Consider the following 11,703-nt stretch of genomic DNA (forward strand, 5'->3'; position numbering starts at 1 on the left):
TTAATACGTTTAAACAATCTTTTTAAAAGCCCAAACTTCTTCCTGAATTTGGAGAGTCTCTAATGTCAAAATGATTCTCCTTGCCGTGCTCTCTCCAATGACATTATTCCCATACATGGTGCAAATGTTTCTGGCCCCCTCCACTGCTTTTGCACCTCTATTGAATGCACAGAGAGGCAAATGTCCAAACTTTTCCAATTTCTCCACTTGGCACTCCATTTTCTAGCATCCATAGCTCCACTCACTATCTCCAAATGACAAAACTTCAATATAACCTCAAATAAAAACATCCAACTACAAATAAAAAATGACAATCGATAAATAAACCCATAGCAACCAGAGTACCAACTCACAAAAATAAGCTACAGACTTATGCACTAACCTGATAAAAGGAACTGACCACTCTTGTCTCCACAAACTCTTGGCTTAGTATATCTCCTTGAGATTCCAACCAGTCTTTGGGCTGAGGACACAACATATGTACACTTTTCAATTGATACATTCATTCAGAATATTTCAACCACCTAACAATGCTAGTTAGGAATAAAAAGGGTTAGATTTATTACAATACTGATTCTGTTTTATTTTCAATTTTACCAGGTAATGGACAGGCAGCGAGAGCTCCCAATTCCTCGACAGGGGCATGTCTGGGGCTATGGATTGGTTTGCTCTTCCAGTGAGGATGCCACCATCACACAAGGTGTTAAGAGTTCCAAGCCTAACTGATATTGCCACAGGTACTAAAATGATATCTTCAGATGGTGCAACCTGGGTGGTTGGTGTAGTGAATGATGCCACAGTTGGTAGACATGCAGACCATAATGTGTTGGAAGATCATTATGGCCCCACTCCTCATGCAAAACGCTATGTGAATGAGGCTTGCATCAGTGCTTGGCAGCTGATGATCACTGACAAAATGCTTGAATATATTGTAGTGCGCACTGAGACAGAGAGATGTCATATCAGATGATTGGTCTTTGAAAATTGAGGAATTGGAAGCATTTTAAAGTATACTGTACATCTGTGGTGTCATTGGTGCGAAGAGCTTCAAATTGAATTTGCTATGGTCAGTGAAGTGGGGTGTTCCTTTTATAAAGGTGATGATGGCACATAACAGATTCAGGGAAATAATACAACTTTTGATATAAAAGAGGGTAAGTTTGCTTTGATATCCAATATTTGGTATGGTTTCATTGCAAACACACAATGTAGCTACATACCAGGGCCATATATAACTAGTGATGAGAAACTCTTTCCTTCTACATGTTGCTGCAGATTTTCATGCGCTGACCTGCCGTTAGAAGAGTGAACACCCACCTTCACTGCACGTTTCCATAAGCCCAGGCCATACCATCAGCATTCTGCATCAACAACAATAGTTGACGACAGTTACAACTGCATAAGCAAGTGTTCCATGATGAAGGATGTTCCTCCAGCTCATCAGTCAATTTAAATCTACTAATGACTTATTCCGTACTATTCTAAAGCAAGCAAGATTATGTAAACTAAAACAAGCAATTTATACATTTATTAAATGTTTCAATGTCAAATGTATTTCATTTCAACTGTGTCATATATTCAAGTTGATTGAAACAGGACCGACAATTATGTTCCGTGTCCCACAAACACATGGCAATAGTTTTAAATCAGATCCAAGAACTTTTTAAAAATAACAAGCATTTCAAGCCAATGTATATATATTTCAGCTGATTCATTTATCCAAGTAGATGAAAGGTCCAACAAGTCTATTCCGCGTACTTCAAACACACGTGCAGTGTTTTAGCCCAGATCCAAGAACTTTCGTAAATTACCAAACGTTTCATGTGATTGTGTGGTATAATTAGTCATTAAGTTTTGTTTCAAAAGGTTCACATGTTTTCAGATGATTGTGGCAAGACTGATTGATTAAGTCTATGCCGAGTTATACAAACATACGACAGTATTTTTCAACCCAAATCCAAGAACATTAAAGTGCCATGTGTTTCATAATAATGTATAAATTTTCATGTCAATGTGTATATTTTCAACTAGTGCATTTGTTTCCAATAGATTGAAACAAGACCAACATTTCTATTCCGAGTTCCATGAACACACGACAGTTTTTAAACCAGAACCAAAAACTTTTTAAGTGCCAAGTAGTTTATGTCTTTGTGTGCATTTCATTTCAATTTGTATATATTTCATCCACTTTAATTAGAAACTAGACCATCAAGTCCAAGAACATTCTTAAAGTGACATGTGTTTCATATCATTATATGTGTTTCATATAGATTTGTATATATTTTCAACCAGTGCATATGTTTCCAGTGTTCCGTGTTCCATGAACACACGACAGTTTAAACCAGAACTAAGAATTTTTTAAGTTCCAAGTATTGCATACCATATGTATGTTACAATTCAAGGTGTATGTTTGGCAACCCATTAATGTGTTTTTATCCAATCACCATTATGTGTATAATTTTTTTATTATGATGTCTTATGTCAACTAATCGAGTTGTATGTAGGCAACCCTAATGATGATTGTTATCAGATTCCCCTTGATTTGATATTCAACAAGTACTGATGATGACTCCAAAGGAGTCAAAATCGGTCTTTGCCCAATAAATTTAATATATTTTACATTGTGTTGAATGGTGGAACATCCCTCAAACTCTATTATATTAGACAAGAGAAGCGCACGTTGTCAAAAGTAACTGCATGGAAACAAGTCATTTGTGAAATGACATGCCTACAGAAAAACTGTTTGTAGCAAATGTAAAGCCAAATGTATACTCCTCATGTGACAGTAAACTGTAAAGGCAGAAATGTATGTTTGAAATTTGTATTATATTGTAATCCATACCAAGTTTTTTCATTTTATGTTTAATAATGAATAAATATGTTATACTTCTCTAGAATTTAATATTTAGTGCTCAATAATCTATTCCTTACTCGAAAGTCGCAGAAAAGGAAGGTGGGTCTTAAGTGACCCATCTGTGGTTCTAGGGGTGAGCCAAACTGTCATGGTTCTAGTGTTAAACTTGTTCTAGGATTCTTCTATGTCTCTGTTGTTCTGATAACTGGCTCCACCAAATGGGTATATTAGCTCTTGTTTTGATGTGTTGCTACATTTAGCAACAATTTCATAATTGCTTCCTGATGAGTAATGTTCTGAGGTATCATTCTGTTTAGTCACAACTGAACTTAACTGAGTAGAAGATTATGATCAGAAGGAATGTCTCAACCTGAGTACATTTTGACTGATTTAACTCAGTTTTTATATCTTTCATTTATTCTGAAATAACCAGTTTGATTTTCTACTGTATTAAAATGTGAATCAGCTGGAGATTTAAGTATTTAAGTTTACAAGCATATTTTGGCCAGCTTGAAGATTGTGTTCTGTATTCTATTCTTTCCCAAAGTTTTTAAATTGTCTCACCTATAATTCCTGGTTTCCAGGCCAAAGTGTGCAACTGCAGAGGCTTCTAATCTTATTCTGTTTTTGTGTGTCAGTCAGCCCTACCAATGGTAATATCTTGCCTTCTACGTGGTTTCATTACGTTGGTAATGTCTTCATAAAACTTGTCTACGATCGGGTCATTTCACAGTATTTTTTTCTGTTCAACACTTCCATGTTTAACTAACAACAGGTCAGTACACTTAAATATGTTTCAGTAACCTTATATCATAAATGAGTAGCTAGTGCAATTACAATAATTAGGGACAAGTCAAGATTTATTTAAATACACTGCCAGACAAAAAAACTGAAACATCCAGCTGAAATGGTCGGATATCAATATAACTTCACACACGTACACACCACCGACCAGTATTATTAATAACATTTATTAAACATAATGTGTACATGAGAATTGTATATTACACAAAATTTTTATCAACTGCATAAAATGTTAGCGAGTTTGTCCTTGCTCTGCAATCGAGTAGATGATACTGTTCACAGTGTTGTCCACATAGAGTGCAGGAACATTGAGATGACGCCTGGTGAAATCCTCGTTGGATGCAGATTCTGAAATTAAATCCATGCACTGCCATTCTCATATTTACGTGTAACAGTGGGAAGTTAGGGGCCCTCCATTCCTCTGTGCTCACGGCCGGCGTGTGATTAAAGTCTTCGCCTATTGTATTCGCTTTTTCTTCCCTTTACCTTATATGGGTTTTGTATGCTGGGGTTTTGCGGCAGATTGTTCTTTATTGCTACCTCCCTGATAATAATAATAATAATTTCGTGTGGCTATTTCTAGCCGGGTGCAGCTCTTGTAAGGCAGACCCTCCGATGAGGGTGGGCGGCATCTGCCATGTGTAAGTAACTGCGTGTTATTGTGATGGAGGATAGTGTTATGTGTGGTGTGTTAGTTGCAGGTATGTTGGGGACAGCACAAACACCCAGCCCCCAAGCCATTGGAATTAACCAATGAAGGTTAAAATCCCCGACCCGGCCGGGAATCGAACCCGGGACGTCTGAACCGAAGGCCAGTACGCTAACCATTCAGCCAATGAGTCGGACACCTCCCTGATGAAGAAGTCTGTGTCTGCTAGTAGATAAACAAGTCTGGTCCTTGTCGTTTAGGATAACCGAAGGGCTCTCCATAGATAGGTTAATTTCACGGCCTCTATCCTTCTTAGATTAGCGGGAGTAAGGTGGATCCAAATTTTGGTGATTGCATAACAGGCTATAGAGGCAATCTTAATGTGAAAACCTTTTTTTAGAGCTGTGTCAAGTGATAGCTTTTCAATGTTCTTTATGTCAAAGATGGCTCTAATTGCTGCAGTGCATCTTTCTCCTGTATGTTTCATGAATGCTTTCCCTGTGACTTGAAGAGTTAGTCCTAGGTATTTATAAGAGTTTACCGAATCTATCTTGTCGTTTCTGCAGTGGAAGTTGTCTAGTTTGTAGATACTGCCTCTGGCATTATGAAAGGCAACAGCAGCATATTTGTCATTATTTGTACAATCTGATATAACATCATTGAATCTGCTTTTAGTTCTTCAGTTTCAAGATCACAATAGTATAACACAGCTGTGAATAATGTAACAGTTTCAAAACCCCAGTGTGCTAGCATTATCTCTTTCTGAAACTTTAGAGTGTAATTCTCAGAGAAAATGGAATACAGAATTATGATCTTTTCCTTCAGTACGGTATACATAATTTTCTGTGCTAGTGAACACTGTTGCAGAAATGCAGAGAGAAATCTTTTAGCCGTCTTTCAACAGAGCAAGCACTTCTTGAATAGTTATAAACTGTGCATGACTTCAGGTCACGGCTCGTAGGGAACTCTAATGGCACAACAGTACGGCACGGACATCCTGCGTCCTCATGTGTTACCTCTCATGCAACAGTATCGTGTTCCATGAGGAACTTCAGTCGTCAATGACCTGCATGTAGGGCTATTGCCCAGGTAGCAGATTTCTTATCAATTGCTTTCCTAGCCTACTCTTAAATATTTTCAAAGAAGTTGGAAATTTATCAAACATTTAATTCGATAAATTATTCCAGTCCCGTTCTCCTCGTCCTATAAATAAAAATTTCACCCTATTGATGGGTGGCTAAATTTCTATAAAATAGAACTTTAAAAAATAGAATAGGTGAAACTTATCTGATCCTGTAATCATTAAGAGGAAATTCCTGAAGGCAGTATTATTGGACCTTTATGTTTGCGTATAGGTATAATAAATGATATGAATAAAGAACTGGAATCAGTGATAAAGCATTTGCAGATGATGTTATTCTGTATAGAGTAATAAATAAGTTACAAGATTGTGAGCAACTGCAAAAAGACTCAACAATGTTGTGAGATGGACAGTAGGCAATGGTATGATGATAAATGGGATTAAGTCAGGTTGTGAGTTTCACTAATAGGAAAAGTCCTCTCAGTTTGAATTACTGCATTGATGGGGTGAAATTTCCTTTTGGTGATCACTGTAGGTAACTTCGTGTTAATATAAGAAAACATTTCCATTGGGTTAATTACATATATCAAATTGTAAATAAAGGGTATCTCTGCACGTGGTTATGGGGGTATTTAGGGGTTGTAATAAGGATGTAAAGGAGAGGGCATATTAGTCATAAGATCCCACTAGAGTATAGTTCCAGTGTATGGGACTCTCACCAGGATTACTTCATTTGGGAACTAAAAAATCCAAGGAATTGCAGCTCGATTTGTTCTGGGTGATTTTCAACAAAATAGTAGCATTACGAAAATGTTGCAAAGTTTGGGCTGGGAAGAGTCGGGAGAAAGGAGGCGAGATGCTGGACTAAGTGGCATGTTTCAAACTCTCGTTGCAGAGATGGCGTAGAATGATATTAGTAGACAAATAAGTTTTGAGTGTTGTATTTAAAAGTAGGAAAAATACAATATGAAGGTAAAGTTGGAATTCAAGAGGACAAATTGGGGGAAATATTGGTTTATAGGAAGGGGAGTTAGGAAATGGATTAATTTACCGAGGGAAATGTTCGATAAATTTCCAATTTCTTTGTAATTGTTTAAGAAAAGCCTAGGTAAACAACAGACAGGACATCCGCAACCTGGGTGACGCCCTACATGCAGATCAGTGGTGACTGATTGATTGACTGACTGACCAACTTCTACCCCCACCTCTTACTTTAATGTTATCAGTTTTACGTCCTACTTTCACGGTTTTCGGAGACGCCGATTGTCGGAATTTCGCCCTGCATGATTTCTTTAACGTGCCAAGTAATCTTACCGACATGAGGTGAGCGAACACCGTTATGCTCACGTAAACTCGGGATTTTGAATACATTCTGACCATTCTGTTAGAGATACTGAATATTTTTCGGCCTTAAAATCGGGATATCGTGTTTTCAACACATGTAGCAAACCAAGCTCTGCAGTATTTCTTTTCTAGGGGTTCAATGGCGCACTAACAAACAAGCTGAAGATTTTCGGCGACGCAATGATAGGAAAGTAGTGCCTGTGGCCTGATTTAAGATACAGCCCCAGGATTTGCCTGGTGCAAAAACTGCGGAAAATTATCTCCAGGGCTGCCGACAGCGGGATTCGAACCTACCATTTCCCGAACGCAAGCTCACAATTTCGTGACACGTACCCTGCGGTCAACTCGTTCGCTACTGCAGTATTTCATTTTAAAACGTCTATCAGAAGTATAACAGTACTATCTACCAAATGCACTGATTATAGCTAAATAACAGTAGATTTGTTTGGACTGTACTCCATGCTATTAAGGTACTAATGAAACTATCAAAGAGCTGATAGAGCCGTAATTGAGATTATTTTCGTCCTTGACTCCACCATCTCCAGTGATGTAAGAGTAACTTGTCTCGAAAGCGTCGTCGTCTCGCCGCCAGAACGGCGCTCCTCGTTTAGTTCATGCTCGTACAGGGAATGATTTACAAGGTGACTTATCTCTGCCTAATTTTAAAATACCATGTATAGCGCAAAATCATATTACAATTTTTAAAATAATTATGTTAGTTTTATATCTCATGTACTACATTTACAATTTTCGGAGACGCCAAGGTGCCGGAATGTTCTCCTATAGGAGTTCAAACGTACTACTGTACCAATAAATCTACCGACTCGAGGCTGGAGTGTTTGAGCACCTACAAATACGATGGACTGGTATGCTCCAGCTTGGACTTGGAAAGCCACCGCACTTCCGTCTGAACAACTCAGCTCGGTTTATTCCAATGTAGCGTTTGTTTAAGAAGAAATAGAGAACACGCACATAATTAAGGGAAGTCATATCCATTACAGGCCATGAAGGATCCACCAGGAGTGGAAGGTGAATGTCCCCACTTTTCGTAACCTCAAATGGAAGTAGTAAAATGGAAATGGCGTATGGCTTTTAGTGCCGGGATATCCCAGGACGGGTTCGGCTCGCCAGGTGCAGGTCTTTCTATTTGACACCCGTAGGTGACCTGCGCGTCGTGATGAGGATGAAATGATGATGAAGACAACACATACACCCAGCCCCCGTGCCATTGGAATTAACCAATTAAGGTTAAAACCCCCGACCCGGCCGGGAATCGAACCCGGGACCCTCTGAACCGAAGGCCAGTACGCTGACCGTTCAGCCAACGAGTCGGACAATGGAAGTAGTGTCAAGCTGTTAGCTCTATGCCTGGCCATTTTTGACCCCAGGATTAACCATATACTCAGTGAACATCAGAGCCTCACACTGTCCAGAAGTGGAAATCTCGTTTCTAAATATTTTGGCTTACTTACGCGGAATCGAAACCACGTCTTTCCGGTTGCCACTATTTGCTTTACGTTACATCGAGGGAGATAGGCCTTATGTCGACGATAGGGTAGGAAAGGGCTAGGAACGGGGAGGAAGCGCCCGTGGCCTTAATTAAGTTACAGCCACCAGCATGATGTTTTTACCTTATCAACATTTAATACAAATGATTTTAGCATGATGGGCTTTGAATTCTAGGGCGTTTCAATGACCTGCTTCAGAGGCGTGTCCAATGTATCCATTACATCATAGCGTTTAAAAAAAGCAACAGTTTGTTAGCATTTAAGAATCAGCTTCAGATATATCATTGCTGCCAGCTCATTTCACACCATTGTCTTTTTTTTTTTTTTTTTTTTTTTTTTTTTAGCGACTTGACCAACTGTGAATCATCTTCACCATAATTGATATGATTTTCAAGCCAAGATAAATTTGCATTTCCTAACTGTTTCCAAAAGCTTTTGCTGCTACCCCTATTGATTCCATAAAAGCCACAATTTCTCTTTAGATGCTCCAAGATTATGTTGAGGCAATATGCAACGCACTACAGTCTTCGAATGGAACTATCTGAAGGGCACGTTTAATATCTGCTCGCCGGGCTGAGTGGCCGGGCTGGTCTTCTGACCTCAACTTGGCAGGTTCGATCCTGGCTCAGTCCGGTGGTATTTGAGCTTCGTGTCAGTAGATTTACTGGCATGTAAAAGAGCTCCGGCACCTCGGCTTCTCCGAAAGCCGTAAAAAGTCGTTAGTGGGACGTAAAGCTCGTCCTTCCCAGTTGTATCCTCCGACCAAACATCTCACGCTCCAGGATACTGCCCTTGAGGCGGTAGAGGTGGAATCCCTCGCTGAGTCGGAGGGAAAAACTAACGATTAACGGATCACTAAAAAAGTATTCGTTACAAGTAATTCGATTACTTTTACTCCGTTACTTCCCACCTATGTAAATATTGAATTACTTAACCGGGCGAGGGGCAGGGGGGAGAGTGTCGATCTCAAGAATCACGTGGTGTCAGGAAGGGCACCGGTCTTCAACTCTCGGCCCAATCCAAAATGAGCCTGAGTGGCTCAAACCTCAGAAATTCCTGGGACAAGTTGAAGTAAAGTAAAGTTTTCTGACCAACCACCCTATTGCATGTTATCATGCATATAAAACATTTAAAATATCTCAACGTAACATACGAAATGTCCGTCTGTGACGTGTAGTGGTTAGTGTGGTTAGCAGCCACCCCCCGAGGCCCAGGTTCAATTCCTGGCTCTGCCACGACATTTGAAAAAGTGGTAGGGCCAACGAGGTCTGGTGCGGGGTCCACTCAGCCTCAGGAGGTCAACTGAGTAGAGAGTAGAGAGGGGTTCGATTCCCACCTCAGCCATCCTCGAAGTAGTTTTCCGTGCTTTCCCACTTCTCCTCCAGTCAAATGTCGGGATGGTACCTAACTTAAGGCTACTTCCTTGTCTATACCTTCCGAACTTCCATCCCCTACAACACCCCTGTTCAACATAGCAGATGAGGCAGCCTGGTCGAGGTTCTGGTCCTCCTTCCCAGTTGTATCCCGCGACCCAAGTCTCACGCTCCAAGACACTGTCCTTGAGGCGGTAGAGGTGGGATCTCTAGCTGAGTCCGAGGAAAAAACCAACCCTGGAGGGTAAAGAAAGAAAGAAAGAAAGAAAGAAAGAAAGAAAGAAGAAAGGAAAGAAATAACAATGTTATTTGTTTTACGTCCCACTAACTACTCTTTTAAGGTTTTCGGAGACGCCAAAGGAAAGAAAGAGAACATAAGAAATAATTATTCTTGCCTAGGGTTACCCGTGACCCAAATGTCATGAAACTTTATAACATGGTACCGGCATATGGAACGAAGTGTCCCAGTTGTTAATCACCGGCATCCCGGACTAAAGATAAAGCTAATAGCCGTGATGTTCAGGTCCTGTGTCCTGTTCCCCTCTTGAGAATATAGTTGCACCCGTGGTTGCACATCACTCTTGCCTCACTCTGCGGCTGTCGGGCATTCGACATTGTTGATGTGCAGGTACTGATTGTTAATGACACACTAACAGGAACATTCACTATTCAGATAGCCACTCAGTGCAGATAACATACCCATAAATTTGCCTAATATTATATATTTTTTCTTTCTTTCTTAATCTGTTTAGCCTCTAGGGTTGGCTTTTCCCTCAAGGACTCAGCGAGGGATTCCACCTCTACCGCCTCAAGGGCAGTGTCCTGGAGCTTCAGACTCTGGGTCGGGGATACAACTGGGTAGGATGACCAGTACCTCGCCCAGGCGGCCTCACCTGCTAATCACGCAAACCACTACACCACCGAGACGGACTAAAATCAAAGGGAAAGAAACCCCTATTTGGAGGTGTGCTGCGTATTTTTCAAACACATACCAGACCCTTGCTATTCTTAAATTTCTGACAGTACCGGGAATCGAACCTGTGCCCCCGAGGACGGCTTTTTTTTATTTTCATTATTTAAATATAAGAGGAAGTGCCATGTATCCTACATGCACATTTACCTGGCGAGATGTCAGTGCCCAAATTGTCGATTTACTAGTATTTCGTAAATTTGTTATGTTACTGCCTTTAGCGAATAATGATAGTCAGTTTGATCTGTGGGTTATTTACCATAAATCCAGTATGAATCACAAAGTTTAACGTCGTGCAGTCGTGGCCGAGTGGTTAAGGCGTCTGACTAGAAATCAGATTCCCTCTGGGAGCGTAGGTTCGAGTCCTACCGACTGCGAGAATTTTTACCTGCTGCAAGCAATTTTTTTGTCGGTGAGAAAACAGTTTGCGGAATACTGAACATGAAAATCCTCCTCGCGAGCTGATTCTAATGCGAAAATAAGCCTTTCTGTGTATCTAAGTGCGGTTACTGCTATACAGAACGTCAATCACGGGAAGTTAATGTAGTTGTCGCTGCGTGGTGCTGTAGCGTGTGGGCTTCTCGAATCACGCTTCTGGCATGGTCTTGCGCGTCCCAAGCGGTGGCTGCCATGTTCACTCCCCTTACTTCTGGACGGATGGTTGACTTAATTGGCGCAAATAACTTCCGACAACGTAGTTTCTGATTTACAAGGAATATAATTACATTTGGTCACGTTGTCTACCTGTCATGCTTTAGACTTACAGACAGTAGAACTTGACGAAACAAAACATTATCGATTCAAACGCGATTTCTCTTTTCTTTTCAGATGTAATAGGAGGCTGATTAGAATATTCATACACACAAATCTATCAGCTTACTTCTACAGAAAAATACTTTCTTTCACTTCATGCCCATACTGCTATACACAACGTCAATCACGGGAAGTTAATGTAGTTGCCGCTGTGTGGTGCTGTAGCGTATGGGCTTCTCGAATCACGCTTCTGGCATGGTCTTGCGCGTCCCAAGCGGTGGCTGCCATGTTCACTCCCCTTACTTCTGGACGGATGGTTGATTGACTTAATTGATGCAAAATAACTTCCGACAACGTAGTTTCTGAT

General features: G+C 40.5%; 1 non-coding gene across 1 annotated transcript; it reads left to right on the top strand.

Moving 5' to 3' along the window:
- The first annotated feature begins 10,878 nt into the window (after nt 1-10,878).
- TRNAS-AGA (transfer RNA serine (anticodon AGA)) lies at nt 10,879-10,960 on the top strand. Its single transcript has one exon. It is a non-coding gene; the product is annotated as a tRNA-Ser (tRNA).
- Nucleotides 10,961-11,703: the final 743 nt, after the last annotated feature.

This window comes from Anabrus simplex, chromosome 3 (assembly GCF_040414725.1).
Source record: "Anabrus simplex isolate iqAnaSimp1 chromosome 3, ASM4041472v1, whole genome shotgun sequence".
Classification (NCBI taxonomy): Eukaryota; Metazoa; Arthropoda; class Insecta; order Orthoptera; family Tettigoniidae; genus Anabrus; species Anabrus simplex.